Raw genomic sequence first — 21,402 nt, forward strand, 5'->3', positions numbered from 1 at the left:
TTGAGGAAACTCAGTCTAAAAGGATACTCTTGCCCTGGCTGGTGTAGCTCAGTGGATTGAGCGTGGGCCTGTGAACCAAAGGATCGTGGTTCGATTCCTAGTCAGGACACACGCCTGAGTTGCAGGCCAGTTCCCAGCAGGGAACACACAAGGGGCAACCATACACTGATATTTCTCTCCCTCTCTCCTTCCCTCTCCCTCTAAAAATAAATAAATAAAATCTTTTAAAAAATAAAAGGATACTCTTGACCACTTTCTGCCTTTATGCTTTTGGAGTTGCTAGTAAATGTAACTGAGGAATCAAGTTCCCAAACATGAGATGCTTAACAAACTTCATACTCTTAAGAACCAAGACCACCACCTTCTCCACCCTGAAATCTAAGTCCTTACACCTAAAAAACAAACCAAGATCTAAGTAATGTGGATCAACTGGGCCATGTTATTCCTTACATAAAAAACATCAACAGCCCTGGCTGGTGTGGCTCAGTGGATTGAGCACAGGCCTGTGAACCTAAAGGCTGCCAGTTCAATTCCCAGTCAGGGTACATGCCTGGGTTGCAGGTGGGGTCCCCGGCTGGGGGTCTTGTGAGAGGTAACTGATATCTCTCACACACTGATTTCTCTCCCTCTCTTTCTCCCTCCCTTCCCCTCTCTCTAAAAATAAATAAATGAATCTTTTTAAAAATTAGGGGGGAAAATTCATCAGCTTACTCCATGCAGAATAAAATCCAAATTCCTTGGCATGATACTTAGGTTCCTCTTTAAAATCCAACTATCAAACTTCTCCATCTTTATCTCCAGCTCATTCCTCTAAAACAGGGATCTTCAATCTCTAGGCTGTGGACCAGTACCACACAGCAGAAGGTGGGCTTGAATGAAATGTGCTTGAATCATCCCCAAACCATCCACTTCATCCTCATCCTTGGAAAAATTATCTTCCATGAAATTGGTCACTGGTGTCAAAAAGGTTAGGGACCGCTGCTCTAAAATATCCTCTATCTCAAGAACACTTTCCCCAAACATGCCAGGCATTTTCCAGGCTCTGTGTCTTTGCCCATGCTGTGACCTCCTCCAAAATGCCCTTTCTTCTAAACCCACTGAACTCCTTCCTATTCACCCTTTATAACCCGGCCCAAATGCCTTCTCCCTTCAGAAGCTCTCCTTGTTCCCAATTCAAGAACAGTTGTTTCCCCTCTATATTCTCCATATTGCTTGTTCCTCTACATACTTTATTTCATTTCTCTTTAGGTGGATACTACCTGCATACATGTTTCACTAGTCTCAGCTTCTGGAGAACAGAAACCACCTCATACACCTATCAGCGCTATTCCAGCACACTGCGCACAGTAGGTGCTAAATAATGCTGCCTGACTGAATTAGAGCCATCTGGGCCTAATCTATTGAATTCTTACAGTGAGGTAGCCAGTAAAGCCAATTGTTAAAGAGAACAATCCCTCTAATTTAAAGTCACATACCTAACGTAAATCACCAGCAAAAACGTCATGGACCTGCCACTTTAAGAGGACAGGCAAACTGACTTGTGTTTACACAATCCTAAATAAAACTAAAGGGCACTGAGGGAAAGAAGAGAAATGGGGAGATTAAACAGGGAGATTAAGAGGTGTGGACTCTACAGGTTACCTCCTCCTCGGCTTAGAGCCCAAATCTTTCAGCCTCAGGCCTAGCAAGCTGTACAAGCAGCATATTCTCTCTCTGGGTTTACTGTATGATCTAAGTATTGAAAAGCATCTGATTAGGCCCCTTTGTCTGTCCAGCAACTGGCTCTGCTCTTGGGCATTTAACTTCTAATTGTGGTTACATGGGGTTCTTTCTCTAAATGAATCCCACTGCACCAATCATTAAGAGAATCCCTGTTAAAGAAAGGCTTAAAATTGACAGCAGGGAACAAAGTCTCTAAATCTTCTAAATCACAATATCCACACTGTCCACTTTGATGAAATTCACCCCCACCTCTTTCAAACAATAGGTCCTCTCAGGGAATAACTTCTCTCAGGACCAGCATGTCCTGTGATTGTTTTTCAGGAGAAAGCTCCCAGTGCTGGCTTCTCATTAAATAGCTGGTTCATGTTCGATCATTCAGCTGTGACTGCAAGTAGACAGTAGTCACTGTAATTTAGGTGCTAAAGGACTTCTACTCCAATAGTCATGCAGCCTAGGACAAATGGATACTTCCCTGCCTCAAACCTCATTAGGCCTATCTGTTTTCAGATCTAGAACACTCCTTTTTCGGTATAAAAATAAGGAAAACTAGGCCTAGAGCAAGGAAGAGAACTGCAAATAATCATATAGTGACTTAGAATAATCTGTGAGCAGGCTGCTTAACACCCTATCATCTAACTGACTAGTTCTTACGGAACCACCATTTCCAGGGACAGATTCCAAGGTACTACAATTAGCCTAAATTAAATGCATTTAAGCTGCTTAAAAAATTGCATTTAAGCTGCTTAAAGGTTACTTCTGAATCATAAATACATAATATATTTTAAATGTATATATAAAATAATTACCTGGCTGGCATAGCTCAGTGGATTGAGCGTGGGCCTGAGAACCAAAGGATCATGGTTCGATCCCCAGTCAGGGCACATGCCTGGGTTGCAGGCCAGTTCCCAGCAGGGGACACACGAGAGGCAACCATACATTGATATTTCTCTCCCTCTCTCCTTCCCTTCCCCTCTAAAGATAAATAAATAAAATCTTAAAAATAAATAAATAGTCTCTTGTGTTTAGGAAACTATTTGTTATATGTAAACTATCATTACTGTTCTTAATTCAGTGGGATTAAGCCAAACGTATGATTATTAGTGGTAACAATTTTTCAGTGTAATAAACAACACACATATTTTATTACTTAAACAAATAAATGCATTCAACAAAGCCGCTTTGCTGTGACACTCCTACCCCACCATGCTACACATCCCCACTCTTTTTCAAACTTAAACTGCTGACTAAATAAAGTCAATGAAGTGACATGACAAATCATTTCTCCTACAAAAGACAGGAGCTACCAAACCACCTGCTTCAGCCACGCCCCCTGGAAAGAAGCCTGACGGAATGTGGCATGCTCGTGAGCAGTGGCTGCCGCAGCCCTAAGGACTTGAGGCTGTGAGTCTTCGGGAGATGGGACTTCAATGGCTCTTCAGCTACAATGTCCCACAGCAACACGTTCCAACACTTTCCGACCCTCAACACACTTGTGATTTAGAAGGACTATCATGATAAAGGCTAATTTTCTCTACAATCTAGTCACCTTATTCTAGAAGCAAGCATATACACATTGAGTATAATGGACTGACAACTTTTAAAACCAACATTTCCAGTATTATTAAATCAAGTGACAACTGTAATCAAAATAGTCTCTTTAGAAAGTTTACTTATTCTAACAATATTAGCATTGCTAGAAATATTAGGTTTTTGAGATCAGGGGAGATTGGGCACATTCAGGGTGGTATCGCCATAGACTTATTGCTAGAAATATTGGGTTGGCCAAAAAGTTTGTGTGGTTTTTTCCATAAAATAAAAGACACATTTTTCATTTTCACCAATAACTTTATTGGTTTGGATATTTTGAGTATGTTGGCTATCTCCCACATGGTAAAACGTTGATTGCTCTCAATTAATGTCTTGATTTGACTGCTATCAACTTTAACTGGTCTGCCTGAAGGCAGAGCATTGTGCAGCAAAAATCTCCAGGGCGAAACTTCACAAACCACTTTTGGCAGGTTCAATCAATCACGGCACCTTCCATGTACACTGCATAAATCTTTTTTAGTGTTTCAGCTGCAATTTTACCTTTCTTGAAAAAATAAAGCATAACATGCCAAAAAATGTTGTGTATTTTCTTCCATCTTCAATATTAAAATGGCTACACAAAAATTAAGTTTTTTAATGCACACTGATATGACAGCTGTCACAGCAGAATCTAACAAAATTGTTCTAAATGAAGTTCAAGACAACTAACCACTATCAGAGCCATCTTTCAGAAAAACCAAAAGAACTTTTTGGCCAAACCACTATTTACAAAACACTCCTTTGGGAAGTGCCTTTAAAGTCTTACTCAATGTGAGACAGAAACAAAAATTGTCATACCTCGTTCATCAAAAAAGGTACTGCATGCCCTGGCTGGTGTAGCTCAGTGGACTGAGTGTGGGCTGCGAACCAAAGGGTCACTGGTTTGATTCCAGTCAGGGCACATGCCTGGGTTGTGGGCCAGGTCCCCAGTACTGGGTGCAGGAGAGCTCTCTTTCTCCTTCCCTTCCCTGTCTCTAAGAATAAATAAATAAAATCTTAAAAAAAAAAAAGGGTTCCGCCAAGATGGAGGCATAGGTGGATGTGCCGTGCCTTCTCACACAACCAAGTTTAGAGACAACTAAATATTGGCAACGGAGGGCACAGCCAGAGCACGGAAAATTGAACTTTTCGGAGGTCCGTTAAAAACAAATTCTTCAGCCTGACCGGTAAGGGGCGAGACCAGCGGCTGGTGAAGCGGGATTGCACAGGAGGTCTCGGTCGGCCGGACTCACGCGCGGAATCCAGACGCGCGGAATCCAGGCTCAGCGTTGGACCTAGTGAGTGACCGAGCGAGCCACCAGGCCAGCGACCACAGGGGAGACAGCGGGGGAGCGGTGCTGCATGTTGACTGTGGTCACGCATTTGTGCACGGGCAGACAGGCGAGGGAGTGGGCTGTTGGACCGGGGACCCGCCGGCCCCGCGGCAAGCGGCAGTGGAGGGCGCCGCCATTTCCCCGCTCTGACCCCACCTCCACATACAGCGTCATAACCCAGCAACTCTGAGTGGCCCGGCCCAGGTGAACCACCTAAGACGCTAATCCTCACCCAGCTGTGAGAAACAGCAGAGGGGGACGCCATTTCCCCGCTCTGACCACGCCCACACATACAGCGTCACAACCCAGCAACCTGGGAGTCCAAGGCACCTCTTCTCACACTTAAAGGGCCAGAACAGACCAAAAATGTCGCAAGATCTCAAAGCCCCAGAGCCCATAGATCTAAGCAATGAAGAAATAGCAAAACTCTCAGATGCACAGTTTAAAACACTGGCGATCAGGATCCTCGCAGAACTGGTTGATTATAGCCACAAATTAGAGAAACATATGAAGGCGAAGCTAATTGAAATGAATGGAATTGCACAGGAAACCAACAGCGATGAAAAGGAAACTGGGACTCAAATCAATGGAGTGGACCAGAAGAAAGCAAATAATGGCCAAACAGAAAAGAGTCAAGAAGCAAGAATTCAAAGAAATGAGGAGAGTCTTAGGAACCTCCAGGACATCTTTAAACGCTCCAACATCCGAATTATAGGGGTACCAGAAGGGGGGAAAGGAACAGCCACCAGTGGAAAACTTATTTGAACAAATAATAAAGGAGAATTTCCCCAATCTGGCAAAGGAAATAGACTTCCAAAAAATCCAGGAAGCTCAGAGAGTCCCAAAGAAGTTGGACCTAAGAAGGAACACACCAAGGCACATCATAATTACATTAGCCAAAATTAAAATGAAGGAGAGAATCCTAGAAGCAGCAAGAGCTAAGGGGACAGTCACCTACAAAGGAGTTCCCATCAGACTGTCAGTGGATTTCTCAAAAGAGACCTTACAGGCAAGAAGGGGCTGGAAAGAGGTATTCCAAGTCATGAAATCCAAAGACCTACAACCAAGATTGCTCTATCCAGCAAAACTTTCATTTAGAATGGAAGGACAGATAAAGTGCTTCTCAGGTAAGATCAAATTCAAGGAGTTCATCATCACCAAGCCCTTATTATATGAAATGTTAAAGGGACTTATCTAAGAAAAAGAAGTTAAAAAAACATGAACAGTGAAAGGACAGCAAACTCACAGTTATTAACAACCACACCTAAAACAAAAGCAAACTAAAAGGACAGCTAGATCAGGAGTGGAAACACAGAAATGAAGATCTCAAGGAGGGTTAGCAACAGGGGGAGTGGGAAGAGGAGAAGGGGGGAGAAAGTACAGAAAATAAGTAGCATAGACAGTAGATAGAAAATAGATGGGGGGGCAAGAATAGTATGGGAAATATAGAATCTAAAGAACTTGAGACACATGGTCATAAACTAAAGGGGGGGTAATGGTGGGGACGGGGGTTAGGGTGGATGGGAATGAAGGGGAGAATAGAACAACTGTAATGGCATAATCAATTAAAAAATAAAATAAAATAAAAAGTGGGCAAAGGACTTGAACAGATACTTCTCCAAGGAGGACATACAGAGGATCCAAAGACACAGGAAAAGATTCTCAATATCGCTAGCTATCAGAGAGATGCAAATTAAAACCACAATGAGATACCACTTAACACCTGTCAGAATGGCCATCATAAACAAAGCAACAAACAACAAGTGTTGGAGAGGGTGTGGGGAAAATAGAACCCTAGTGCACTGTTGGTGGGAATGCAGACTGGTGCAGCCACTGTGGAAAACAGTATGGAGTTTCCTCAGAAAACTAAAAATGGATCTGCCTTTTGAGCCACCATTCCACTGCTGGGATTATATCCTAAGAACCCTGAAACACCAATTCAAAGAACCTATGCACCCCAATGTTCATAGCAGCACAATTTATAATAGCCAAGTGCTAGAAGCAACCTAGGTGCCCATCAGCAAATGAATGGATCAAAAAAACATGGTACTTTTACACAATGGAATTCTATGCAGCAGAAAGAAGGAGCTCCTGCCCTTTGCAACAGCATGGATGGAACTGGAAAGCATTATGCCGAGTGAAATAGGCCAGGTGTTGAAAGACAAATACCATATGATCTCACCTTTAACAGGAACCTAAACAACAAAACAATCAAAAAAGCAAAATATAACCAAAGACACTGAAATAGAGAACAGGCTGACAGTGTCCAGAGGGGAGAGGGGAGGGAATTTCAGGGGGAAAGGGGAAGGGTTTACTGGAACAAGTATAAAGGACACGTGGACAAAAACTAGGGGAGGTGGAAACAGGAGGGAGTGGGGAGAGCTGGCTGGGTGGGCTGAGATGGGAGTAAAAGACAGAAAACTGTATTTGAACAATTAAAATATAAAAAAATAAAATAAAGACTGGCTTAGAAACCAAAAATATTCTGAGCACTGACAGCATCACCAAAATAAATGTCAAGATTGAGAATATAATTACTCTGAGGGGGACAAACTTATAAATGTTGTAACTGTCTCAATTACAATGATAGGGACAAGATATTTGCAGTATATGCAATACATGTTAAAAGTAAACTATTATGTTATTTTACAATCACACAACATATAATCATAAATTTTTGGCTGCAGAAGAAATTTCTTAGATTATATAATCACAACTATTCAATCTCACATATGAGAAAACTCTAGTCCACTGAGGTTAAGCAATTCGCTTTTAGTTAGTAACAGGACTAGAAACCCAGTCACCCAGACTCCCAGCATAATCCACAAACATATCCCAGCCCATAAACTACCACCCCAATTCCCTGTTCCTCACTGCTTTCTTTCAAAGGGAAAGGAGATCACGTGGAGCATTAAAACAGGCCCAAAATGGTTCTGAAACCCAGTAACTGAGAAACTATGGCTTATGACCAGGACCTCTCTGCAGCTGTCCTTATGGGTATGAACCACCGTTTAGTGTCTGGCTCACAAGAGTTCTAGGTAATCTACCTCACAGTAGGGACCAGTGAAACCTCTGGAAACTCCCCCCACAGCTAGAATGTAAACCACTGTGTACCTATGTAGCAACCCATTTTCTTCAAGTAATTGAAAGGACCCTACTATGAAGAACCGTGAACAAGGGACAAAAAGTAGTAGAGATTCTGTTCCAGAAAAAGCTGACCTATAGGAAAACAGACAGAGCAGGAACCATCTTGACTTACCTCCTGATGGACAGCTTCCTCAGGCCTGGAACAAAATGATTCCTGGCAGTCTAGCTCAGAATTAGCCTTTACCCAGGGAGGGGGCAAAGAGACAGGAATGCTTGTTCATTCCCCCATTCCACCCACTGTTGGTCAGCTCAGCCTCACATCATCCTGGGCAGCTCCAGCATTCTGCAGATCAGACAGCAACCGGAAGGGAAGACACACAGCCCAGGTCAATGGGGTGAGTCAGTGGCAAAGCAGGAAGAGCCACTGGGGCAGAAATTCTGGCCTCTGTGGCAAGACTGACAAACCACACCCACCCGTGGTGAGCACTTGGAAGGCCCTGCCCTATCAGGATTCTGGTCTAGGAACCAGAAAAGATCCTTCTTAGGAGCCTCCACACCACTCTCATTTCCAAGTGTGTTTCTCCTAACAAAAAAAAAACCTGCCATGGTTTTCTTCTGCCTAAAGCACCACATCTAAATTCATTGGCTTAACTTTCCAAGTCCTCCATTATATGGCTTCAACTCATTTATTCAACCTTATTTCCCACTATTCCACAGTGTACACTCTAAACTAATCCAGCCAGTCTTCCCACTTCTCTCTGCGTGAGCCAAGCCCTTTCCCATTTCCATGCCTTCAGTTACCCAGCAGTGGTAAATTCAAACACCTTCAGGAGTTATGCAGGTAACAAATAAATGTTCCAGTGGAGTACAAGGCAGAACTATAGAGTGTTGCCCTTGCCCAAAGGCATTAAAATACTTTAATTCAAATATCTGCCTAATATTTCACCATGAACATCACAATCACATCTAAAATAATTATTAATACTCTTTACAGCTTGCAAGTGAGGAAATTTACCCAAGGTTAGACAGCTATCAAAATGCTAAGAAGTCTCTATGCCTGTCTGAAGCCAAAGCAAGAGCTCTAAACTATTAGGCTTCCAAATGGTATGAACATCACAGAAAATACAGAGCTCTAAACTCTGAAGAGGGAATTCATGTTTCATGATACACAACCTTAAAAGTGGGTTGGAAAACCCAAACAGCAGCTTAGCTAACCATATTCCAACTACATCAGATTCTATCCGTCTTCCTGCCAAAGTCTTTCCCAGTTACTCCAGGTCTTACTGAATTCCCTCTTCTCTCAATTCCTGTAGGGTTACAGAGTAGACAACACAATTGAGTGCAAAACTGAATACTGACTCCACGTGTTTTCTAGCTTCACTAATCAACTAATAACCTAGTTAATTCTACCTAAACTGTTTAACCTGAATCTAATCAAGAGGAAACAATCATACAAATCCAAATTAAGAGACATTCTGCAAAAAAAACCTGAACTCTCTTAAGAATGTCGATGCTATGACAAACAAAAAAGCATTTAAAATAAAAAGAGATTGAGGAATTGTTCAGGTTAAAGGAGATCATGAGCATGATAAAAACTTGACAACTAAATCTATGTATGATCCTTCAGTCAAAGCTGAACTGAGCCCTGACCGGTATGGCTCAGCTGTTTGGGGCTCATCCCACAAAGCTAAAGGCAGACAGTTCAATACCCAGTCAGGGCACATGCCTGGCTTGCAGGTTTGGTCCCTGGTCCAGACGCACAGGAAAGGCAACTGATCAATGTTTCTCTCTCACACCGATGTTTCTCTTGCTTTCTCACTCCCTTCCTCTCCTGCTAAAAAGTAAAATATTTTTAAAAATCTTAAAAAAGCAAAAAGATTAATTGAAAAAACATCTATGAAAAACATCACGGGGTAAACCTGAGAAATCTGAACTACTATTGTATATTGGATGTATTGAATCAAAGTGTGTGCTAACTGTACTGTGGTTACATAGTGGACACTGGTTTTTAGGAAATAGTTGCTAAAATGTTTAGGATGAAGCAACCTGATGTTCACATCTAACAGTCAAGAGGTTCATAAAATGAAGGGTAGACAGGCAGCAAATGTGGCAAAGTGTTAACTGGTGAGTCTCTGTTAAGAGTATATAAGTACTTGTCACATTAGTTTTGTGTAAATATCAGTAGGTTTGAACGTATTTAAATATTTGTGTGTTATTCCTATGAAATATCTATAGTTTTGAACAGTTTTTAAGGAGGAAAATCCTTACTATATACTTCTCTATATACTCAGCTCTGTGAACTCTAAAATAGGCACTCTCTACATATCTTCTCACTGTCTAAGGAAACTGGGCTTTGGAGGTCAATAACTAGACAAAGTCAACTTTGCAGCAGTTCATCAGGGGTACAGTGACAAACTCTTAGGGAACAAGAGGTTTCCCTCAAACTTACATCGTCACACCACAGGAAAGATACAAAAGCAGACAATCAGCCCTGGCTGATGTGGCTCAGTGAAGTGAGTGATGGTCTGTGAACCAAAAGGTCACAGGTTCAATTCCCAGTAAGGGCATATGCCTGGGTTGCAGGCCAGGTCTCCAGTTGGGGGTGTGCAAGAGGCAACCGATAGATGTGTCTCTCTCACACCAATGTTTCTCTCCTTCTCTTTCTCCCTCCCTTTCTCTCTCTCAAAATAAATAAGTAAAATCTTTAAAAAGAGAAAGAAAGAGAAGCAAGCAATCAAAGCTATTATTACCCCACCCCCTCACTGAGGCCATCCGGAAGTCAGGCACTCAACAAATGCCCACTCACAGGGCAGAGTGCAGTTGCTACCCACACACAGGACCACAGCTGGGTCATATTGTATCCACCCTGCCACAGGGTACCAAAAACTTGACAGCCTGGGAAGCAAAAGTCTCTGGCCAGTCACAGGAAAGTACTCAAGTGGTCAAAAAAATAAGCCCGAAACATGCAGTCTTTACTCCTCACCAGATACACCAGTCCTAAGCTCCAATAAGGCAAAAAAAAAAAAGCTACCAGGCTGAATCACTGGCATTTCCTCACTGGCGTCAAAGAAACTAGCCCTTAAATAGGACAGAAAAGGAAGCCGCCACAGCTGCCAGCAGAGGCTTCGACCCAGGAGCATGCCATGCAATATGCCCTCTCTCCCTTGTACAACAGCCAGATCATTTTACTTCTGCCAAGTTGTCCCTTATTAGAGCAAATGACTATCCAATGACCGCCCCTTAACCTTGACTCTCTCCTTCCCTCATTGACAGCCAAGATACTGCCGTTTCCAAATAACTCCTCCCCCAATTTAGCAGAATAGTCGAAACTATTCCCACCCCCCAACCTCCATCAACTGGAGTCAGGGCTATAGTGGTGTAACCCAGAGCTTGCTTCTGAAACCTACCATGTTCCGAATTTTTACCAAAGACAGAGTGAAAACAGATAAGGACTCCTTGCTAAGCTTTGGAATTCTAAACTTTGAAAGACGGAAAATAAAATGTTTTCAATTCTGATGTTGGCAGAAAGATCTTAACAGGCTTGATGGTACCAAAAATGACAAGATACAATTTTTTAAATTTTTTTTTAAAGATTTTATTTTTATTTATTTATCTTTAGAGGGGAAGGGAAGGAGAGAGGGAGAGAAACATCAATGTATGGTTGCCTTTCGTGTGTCCCCTGCTGGGAACTGGCCTGCAGGGAACCTGCCTGCAACCCTGGCATGTGCCCTGACTGGGAATCAAACCGCGATTGTCTGGTTCGCAGGCCCACGCTCAATCCACTGAGCTACACCAGCCAGGGCAATTTTTAAAATTTTTATGTATTTATTTTTAGAGGGGGGGGGAAGGGAAGGAGAAAGAGAGAGAAACAGCAATGTGTGGTTGCCTCTCACAAGCCCCCACTGGGGACTTGGCCCACAACCCAGGCCTGTGCCCTGACTGGGAATAGAACAAGGGACCTGTTGGTTTTGCAGCCCACACTCAATCCACTGAGCTACATCAGCCAGGGCACAAGATACAATTTAATAGAATTAAATATAAATCCCTGCATTTAGAATAAAAGAAAGAAACTAACACAGCTTGGTAGAGGCCTGGTAGTGCAGTTCATAGTAAACCAGAATGTTGCTTTGTGGGGGTGGGGGGAAGGGGGAGGGAGAGGAGAATCTGTTACTACAGACACTCCCAGTTGAATGATGAATCCGACAGAGTTACCAAAAACATCGATGCTTGTTTTGCCACTCAAGGCTCAGTTCCCATGAGTAGAAGACAACTCAATGCCCCACCTTTGAAAAACAAAGTCAGAGCACATGCAGAGGAAGAATGACAATCTTGGTGAAGGGTCTGAAAGTAATACTGTGGCAATGTGAGGAAAGAACTATAAATGTCTAACCCAGGGAGAACATGAAAGTATTTTTTCAAATACAGGCATGCTTGTCATGCAGATGAAGAGAAAAACTATGTGCCCTGCAAGAAGGCAAAACTAGAACTAGTGAGAAGCAACTACATGAAGACAGAATTTTGGTTTGACATAGGGAAGAACTTATAGGATAATAAAGACCTTAAGAATGTGGGTTATAGAACACATAATGCTTGGAGTAGAACACTAACTCCACTACTTACAAACTGCATGGCTTTGGGTAGATTAATCAGTTTCCTTGCCTATTAAAGGGAACAGTAACAATAATAGTACTTACCTCATAAAGCTTTGGGAAGCAGTTCATGTAAAATGCTTAGAGCAGTGACTGGCTCACACTATATGCATATGCCAAAAAAGAAAAAGTGAGCTATTGCTATTACTGACTATTGATATAATGAACCAAATAACCAAAAATCTTCCTACTAAATATGCCTACAAATGCTTAGAAAATATAATAAATATCCTTTTGGTCTTTGCCAGTTAAGTTATCAGCTCTCAGCTTGACACCTACCCAGTTATGCTCTTCTCTGTGATACTAGGGCTTGGATTCCACCAACCCCACCTTTGCCAGCTGGCTGCCAGTTAGGTTCTGGCAATAGAAGGCTGGAGAAGGCTACAAAGGATTCTTCCTGTGACTTGCTGTTTCTTGAGATCGGCTATTGGTCTCTCCTGGCTTCTTTCTAAACTCCCAGACCAGCTTCACTGTACCCTGTCAGAGGTTCCAGTACCACAGCTGGGCAGGGCTCAACCAAACCCAGCTCCTCCAGGCCCCTCCTCTGAGCTCCTGAGACACCAGCAGCACCAGGCAACACCCTCTCCTCAGAGATCAGGACAGAGGTAACACCAGATCCCTCCAGACTTCTAGGTTCTGGTAACCCCAACCTTCCTCCCTTGGTTTTTCAGTCCTGGATGAGGTAGCTGCTAAATGCAGTTCCTACAAGGGTTTAAATTAATTCCCTTTACTGAGTTCACTCTACTAAAATAGCTACATGTGGTTTCTTTTTTCTTATTGGACCCTAACTGATATACTCATATAACTAAACTGAGCTCACAAAAAAAGTAAAGGAAATCCCAGGAACTAGAAACAAAAACTGAAAACAGGACTAGTAAAACTAGCTGACAACACAGCTGTCCTAGCAGCGTAAGGTATCTATGAACTGTTCATAGTCCAGGAGACAGCTCCTGAGTTGTCAAAAGCAACTAAGATCCCTGCATAAAGGCTGATATCTAGAGTAAAAAGATAGACTAGGGGGAAAAATCTATCCACAGGGAAATAAGGAATCTTGCCTAGCGTACCTGGCAAAATGGGAGGAAGAAATCTAGGAATTCAAAACCATAGGTGTGTACATGAGATGTATTTGCAGTTGAAATTTATACTAAGCTTGTGCCCTGGAAATCCACAAAGAGAAAAAAACTACACACATTTCGGTTCCAGGTTGATAATAGCCTTGAATGCCCAACAGAAGCACATAGAAAGTTGCTCCCAGGAGATATTCAAACAGCCAATAATATATGAAAAGATGTTTAACCTGATCAGGCATGGGGAAAATGCAAATTAGAACCACAATGAGATAGTACTACACCTCCATGAGAAAGGTTAAAATTAAAAAGATTGACAATACCAAGTATGATGGTAAAAACATGAAGCAACTGGAGCTCTCTTATACTGCTATGGGAACATAAAATGGTACAACCACTTCGGAAAACTGGTAATTTCTTAAAAAGTTAAACATACATCTGCAATATGACGCACTCATTCCACTCTAAAAAGACAGGAAAATCCACCCACTCAAAATTTTGTACATGAACACCCACAGCAACTTTAATCACAACATCAAAAAAATGGAAACAACCCAAAAGTCCATCAACAGTGAACGATAAACGAAATTGTATTATATAACCGTATACAGACTAATACTTAGCAACAGAAGGTAAGTTATTGTTACATGCAACTTAACAGGTAAATCTCAAATGCATTATAATACACTGAAAGAAAGCAGACACAAAAAAGTATACACTGTATGATTTGACTTCTAAAAAATTCTAGAAAATGAATATTAATCTACAGTAGTTCCTGGGGCTAAGGTGGGGGAAAGACATACTGTAAAGAGGCATGTGGAAACTTTTAGGAATGATAGGAATGCTCTGTATCTTTTTTTCCTTTTTTTTTTACTTTCAAATTTTTTATTGTGGTAAAACACACATAACAAAATTAACCACATTGTTTTTAAGTGCACAGTTCAGTAGCATAAAATACCTTCATAATATTGTGCAACCATCACCACCATCCACCTCCATAAATCTTTTAATCTTATAAAACTAAAATTGTATATCCACTAAACAATAATTCTTCATTCCTTACTCTCCTCAGTCCCTGGAAAATACCACTCTACTTTCTGTTTCTATGATTTTTGACTACTCTAGGTACCTCATATAAGTGAAATCACTATTTGTACTTTTAAGACTGGCTTACTTCACTTAGCATTATGTCTTCTTCAAGGTTCATGCATGCTGAAGAATGTATAAGAATTTCTTTCCTTTTTATTTTTTAAATAAAAAGGAAATATGTTTATTTTTATTTTATTGATTATGCTATTACAGTTGTCCCATTCCCCCCCTTTATTACCCTCCACCCTGCACACCCCCTCCCACTCACATTCCCTGACTTTAGTTCATGTCCTTGGGTCATACATATAAGTTCTTTGGCTTCTACATTTCCTATACTATTCTCAACCTCCCCCTGTCTATTTTTTTAACTACCATCTATGCTATTTATTCTCTGTACCTTTTCCCCCTCCCTCTCCCTCCCCTCGCTGATAACCCTCCATGGGATCTCCATTTCTGTGATTCTGTTCCTATTCTAGCTATTGGTTTAGTTTGTTTTTGTTTTTAGGGTCAGTTGTTAATAGCTGTGAGTTTACTGTCATTTACTGTTCATATTTTTTATCTTCTTTTTCTTAGATAAGTACCTTTAAAATTTCATATAAGGTCTTTGTGATGATGAACTCCTTTAACTTGACCTTACCTGGGAAGCACTTTATCTGCCCTTCCATTCTAAATGAAAGTTTTGTTGGATAGAGTAACCTTAGATGTAGGGCCTTGCCTTTCATGACTTGGAATACTTCTTTCCAGCCCCTTCTTGCCTGTAAGGTTTCTTTTGAGAAATCAGTCTTATGGGAACTCCTTTGTAGTAACTGTCTCCTTTTCTCTTGCTGCTTTCAAGATTCTCCCATCATCTTTAATCTTGGCTAATGTAATAATGATGTGTCTTGGTGTGTGCTTCCTTGGGTCCAACTTCTTTGGGACTCTGAGCTTCCTGGACTTCCTGAAAGTCTATTTCCTTTGCCAGATTGGGGAAGTTCTCCTTCATTATTTTTTTCCAAGTAAGTTTTCAATTTGTTGCTCTTCCTCTTCTGGCACCCCTATGATTTGGATTTTGGAACGTTTAAAGATTCCTGGAGGTTCCTAAGTCTCTCATTTTTTTAATGCTTGTTTCTTTAATCTGTTCTGGTTGAATGTTTGTTTCTTCCTTCTGCTCCAAACCGTTGATTTGAGTCCCAGTTTCCTTCCCATCACTGTTGGTTCCCTGTACATTTTCCTTTATTTCACTTTTCATAGCCTTCATTTTTTCATCTAATCTGCAACCATATTCAAGAATTCTATGTGTATTCTGATTACCAGTGTTTTGAACTGTGCATCTGATAGACTGGCTGTCTCTTCGTCACTTAGTTATTTTTTTTCTGGAGCTTTCAATTGTTCTTTCACTTGGGCCATTTTTTGTCTCCAGAGGCCTGTTACATAGTAAGGGGTGGAGCCTTAGGTGTTTATCAGGGCAGGGCAAGCCCTATAGCTATGTTGTGATGCTGTATGTGGGGAGGGGTCCAAGAGGGATCAGTGACACTTGCCATGCTCTCTGCCAGTTTCCTGTCACTTCCCCTGCTACTCACAATCAAATTGGGCCCTTCTGGTGCTGATTCCCGGGTGGGTGGGTCTCTCCAACAAACTCTCCTGTGAGGCCAGGAGTTCCTCCTGCTGCCACCTCAACCCCCGAGGGTGTTTTCAGTCAGAGGCTTTAAGGCTTTATTTCCCCACACTGGAACCCTGGGTTGCAAGATCTGTCTTGCTCCCCAGTTGTTCCTACTGGTTTATCCGCACACAACTGTGGGACCACCCCTTCCACAAGCCACTGCCTTGCCACGAGTCCTCTCTACCTGGCTGTCCATCTCTGCCCCTCCTGGTCTGGATGTTTCTTCTTTAACTCCTTGGTTGTTGGATTTCCATTCAGTTCAATTTTTCTGTCAGTTCTGGTTGTTTTTTGCTTTTTAAATGTGTTGTTGTTCTTTTGGTTGTGTGAGGAGGCAGTGTGTCTGCCTATGCCTCCATCTTGGCCGGAAGTCCATATCTTTCCTTTTAAAGGCTAAATAATGTGTGTGTGTATATATATATATAAAACATGTAATATACCTCACATTTGGCTTATCTATTCATCAGCTGATGAACACAGGTTGCTTCCATGTTTTAGCTAATGTAAATAATGCTGCTATGAACATAGGTATATAAATATCTCTTTGAGACTCTGTTTTCGGTTTTTGGTTGTTTTTTTAGGGAGGGTATATACCTAGAAGTGGAACTATGGGATCATAAGATAATTCATTTTAATTTTTGAGTAATCGCCATACTGCTGTCCACCATGGCTATTGCATTTCATACTCCCACCAACAGTGCACAAAGTTTCCAATTTCTCTACATCCTAGTTAACTATCCTAATAGGTGTGAGATCTCATTGTAGTTTTGATTTGTAATTCTCTATTAGTGATACTGAGGATCTTCTTATGTGCTTATTAGCCATTTGTGTATCTTGGAGAAATGTCTATTAAAGTCCTTTGCCAATTTTTAAATACGTTGTTAGGCTTCTTTGTTAATTTTTAGAACTTCTCTATATATTATGACTATTAACCCCTTATCAGATATATGATTTGTAATATTTTCTCCCATTCTGTCCGTTGCCTTCTTACACTGTTAACAGTGTGTTCTGATTCACATTTTAAAAATTTTAATAAAGTCCAGTGTGTCTATTACTCCTTTTGCTGCCTCTACCTTTGATATCATATCAAAGAAACTATTACCAAATCCAATGTTATAAAGCTTTTGTCACATATTTTCTTCTAAGAGTTTTCTAGTTTTAATTCTCACAGTTAGGTTTTTGATCCAGTTTAGTTAACTTCTGTATATGGTGTTAGGTTAGGGTCCAGATTTATTCTTTTCCACGTGAATATCCAGTTTTCCCAGTTCCTTTTGTTGAGGGCTGTCCTTTCCCCATTAAATGTTTTGATACCCTTGTCAAGAATCATTGACTATATTTGAGAAGGTTTATTTCTGGGCTCTCTATTCTCTGGTCAATATGTCTATTTTTATACTAGTACCACACTGTTTTGATTACTGTTAGTAACTTTTGAAGTCGGGAATTGTGAATGCTCTAGCCTTGTCCTTCTTTTAGAAGACTGTGTTGGCTACTTGAGATATCTTGAGATTTCATATGGGTTTTAGGATGGGTTTTTCTACTTCTGCAAAACATATTGCTAGGATTTTGAAAGGGGCTGGCATGAGTCTACGGATTGTTGTGGGTAGTATGGATACTAGATATCTTAACAATCTTCCAATCTACACATCTTCCAATCCATGAACATGAAATGTATTTCCACTTATTTATATTTTCTTTAATTTCTTTCAGCAACGTTTTTGAATTTTCACTGTATAAATCTTTTCAGTTAATTTCTAAGTATTTTGTCCTTTCTGATGCTACTGAAATTGAAATTGTCCATGTAACTTTATTTTCAGATTCTTCATTGTTAGTATATAGAAATGCAAATGACTTCTATGTGTTGATACTATATCCTGCTACTTTGCTGAATTTACTTATTAGTTCTAGCATTTTTTAATGAAATTTTCAGTTTTCTATATGTAAGATCATATAATCTGTGAACAGAGATAATTTTACTTCTTCCTGTACAATTTCGATGCCTTTTATTTCTTTTTCTGGCCTAACTGATATGGCCAGATCTTTCAGTACAATTAGTAATAGCTTTAAAGAATTTTTGTAACTTCATAAATTCCCCATTGCCTGTTATGACTTAGATTTTGCTTGCTTATTGTTTTGTTTTTCAGTCTTCGCAGTTTATCAAGCAATCTTTTTTTTTAAACAGATTTTATTTATTTATTTTTAGAGAGAGGGGAATAGAAAGAGAATGAGAGGGAGAGAAACATCAATGTATGAGAGAAACATCCATTGGTTTCTTCTTGCATGCATCCCAATTGGGAATCTAGCCCGCAACCCAGGCACATGTCCTGACTGGGGAATTGAACCAGCGACCTTCGCTCTGTGGGACAACACTCAATCAACTGAGCCAAACCAGTCAGGGCTTTTTTTTTTCTTTCAAATCCTCATCTGAGGACCTTTTTCCCCCCATGCTTTTCAAAGAGCGAGGAAGGGAGAGAGAGAAACATCGATGCAAGAGAAAAGCATCTATCAGTTGCCCTCCTACATGCACCCAGACTGGGGATCAAACCTGCAACCTTTAAGCTACAGGACAATGCTCCAACCAACTGAGCCACACCAGCCAGGGCTATCAAGCAATCTCAAGAGTTACAGGCAGTGGAAGCCCAAAGTTTGTTCCTTTCACTCTGTATCTTGACTGTAGCAGCTTATCAGTGTATACATCTGTCAAAACTTTTTCCTTTAATAAAGTTACTTGTACATAAATTACACCTAAGCAAAGTTGATTTTTTTTAACTGCTCTTGGGAGAACTGACCACAACACAAGCTACATAAGATTATCATACATGATGGATGCATCTCTAAATATGAGCTCACCACAATTACAAAATACTTGAGGAAACAATTCATCTTCAGCAAGAGTCAGATACAACAAATTTCCCAATCAGCTCTGTTTGGCCATCTAAAGCAGGGCTTTGCCCCTATCCTAACAGTTCTAGAACTCAAGTCTTACTTCTAGGCATTCTTTCCACCCCCATATTCCATAGGTATGAAAGAACATTCTAAATAGAAATGTATCTTATGTGAGCTTTTGGGCAAGCTCTTCTAGTTTTGGGGGAGTAGAGCTTTTTGCTTCAGATTAAGATTCAGGCATTATAGCCCTGGCTGGTGTGGCTCAGTGGATTGGGTGCCAGCCTGCAAACCAAAAGTGGTTCAATTCCCAGTCAGAGCACATGCCTGAGTTTCGGGCCAGGTCCCCAGTAGGGGCTAAAGAGGCAACCACACCTTGATGTTTCTCTCCATCTCTTTCTCTCTACTCCTCTCTCTAAAAATGAAAAATAAATAAATAATCTTAAAAAAAAGATTCAGGCATTATAATTAGTCATCATTTGCTTGAACTTGGGCTCCCTTAGTAATGTGCCTCTTCCTCTACCGGAGAAAAATACCATATACCACACAAGAACAAAAAGAGAGGGTACACATACATCCCTGCTGACTGAAAGCTACTTTATGTGATCTGAACATTTCCTCCAGGTTCCCATATATTCACCTCAGTAGTGCTCTCCACAAGGTTGACAGCCCCAATCCCCATACCATTGAAGGTTTCTCCCCACCACCGAGTAACACACTTGATAATCCTTAACTTTGAATGTACAAGACTAGGCAACCGACACCAGACAGGGAAGCATGTAAAGCAAGTAAATATCACATTTTCAGGAGGCAGTGCCATTTCAGGCAAGAAGAGAGCATAATACCGAGGTTCAAAAGTCACTAAATGAGATGGAAAAGCCAGGTTCCTATCCCCTTTCAGCCCAAGAAAATTCATTCATTTCAAAGGATATATTAAATGGCCATGCTGCATCTCACATCCTACACAGGCATCAGGATACAGGAACAAAAAACACTCTATCTAGGACAACATGCAGACTCTCTCTCAGAACACCAAATGAAAAGCACTACCTCGGGGTTAAGCAAAAGAGGGTGTCCAGAGGGCTCTTTCCCCCAACAACCTTCCCAGTCACTTTCCCACTGACAACCTTCACAGTCAGTCATAAATAAATTTGTACTCTCCAAGATACTTCCACAAAACATCTTACGGGATTTGACCCTCAAAACAAACCCAGGAAGTAGGTAATGCAGGTGCATTTGTTGTTTACACACGAAAAATGAGGCTTTAAAATAAATTAAGTGACTCCTGCAACACAACCTGCACCCTCAACACAGTCTCTTTCCTCCCCTCTGGTGGTCCTCATTTAGGCCCAACCCTCAAAAGCCCCAGTATAGCTTACCATGCACTAGCTATGTAACCCTGGCAGAGTTAAACCTCAGACTGTCCATCTGTAATAAACTATAATAAGGTTATTACCCCCTGGACAGGCAGCTCAGTTGTTAGAGCGTTGTCAGATAAGCCAAGCTTTTGGGTTGGCTCTCAGTCAGGGCACAGTCAAGAATCAACCAACGATTGCATAAATAAGTGGAACAAAACGATGTCTCTGTATGTCTCTCCCTTCCTCTTTATCTCTTACTCGGTGTCTAAAATCAATCAATTAAAAAAAATCAACCAATGAATGCATAAATAAGTGAACAACAAATCGGTATTTCCCTCTCTCCCTCTAAAATCAATAAGTTAAAAAAAACAAATACAAAACAGGAATATTAAAAAGATGATCCACATAAAGGGTGTGACTGGCACGTAGTTGGTGCTCAGAAAATGTTTACCACTTTCTACCACTATTATTAACAATAATAGGCAAAGACTTCCGATTATAGGACCCTTCGTAACGAGCCTTTCGAAAATCAGCACTTTCCACCCCCACCTTCACCCCCACGTTCGCCCTCAGGTATGATTCCACGGACACGCCCCCAAACAGACTCTAACCCGCTAGGCACAACTTGCACCTCCCCCTCCAACAAATCCCTCTGCTCACATACCTTACCCGGGACGGATTCTCCTCAGCCACACTTCCTTACAAAGGAGGCCTTCCGCTACTAGCCGCCTCTCCAGCACCAGCTCCAGGACTGGGCATTCCCGTGGGCCCCTAGGCTGAACGCCAGCCGCGGGCCCGCGCCGGTTACCTGGCCGCGGACTCCCGCTCGCCTCCCGCTTCCTCCGGATTGCGTTCGACGCGAGGGCTCGCGCCAGCGATGTGAGCACACGGATAGTTTAAACCATGGCCCCGCCCCCTCACACCGCGCTCTGATAGGCTCCTGTGTGCTGGTGTGCACGCGAGGGCACGCTGGAAGACCCGGGAAAAGGAAGTGTGAAGGCCACTGGGAAAGAA

At 41.5% G+C, this 21,402-nt stretch overlaps 1 protein-coding gene across 1 annotated transcript in view; it reads right to left on the bottom strand.

Annotated features, from left to right (window-relative positions):
• The window catches only part of NUMA1 (nuclear mitotic apparatus protein 1), an 80,095-nt gene extending 58,718 nt beyond the window's left edge, over positions 1 to 21,377 (bottom strand). The window contains exon 1 of the mRNA XM_053670818.1: positions 21,053 to 21,377. The gene's annotated coding sequence lies outside the window, so the exon portion shown is untranslated. The remainder of the gene's footprint in view (positions 1 to 21,052) is intronic.
• Positions 21,378 to 21,402: the final 25 nt, after the last annotated feature.

The sequence above is a fragment of the Artibeus jamaicensis genome, unplaced genomic scaffold, assembly GCF_021234435.1.
Source record: "Artibeus jamaicensis isolate MK-2021 breed Jamaican fruit bat unplaced genomic scaffold, CSHL_Jam_final contig_64, whole genome shotgun sequence".
Lineage (NCBI taxonomy): Eukaryota > Metazoa > Chordata > Mammalia > Chiroptera > Phyllostomidae > Artibeus > Artibeus jamaicensis.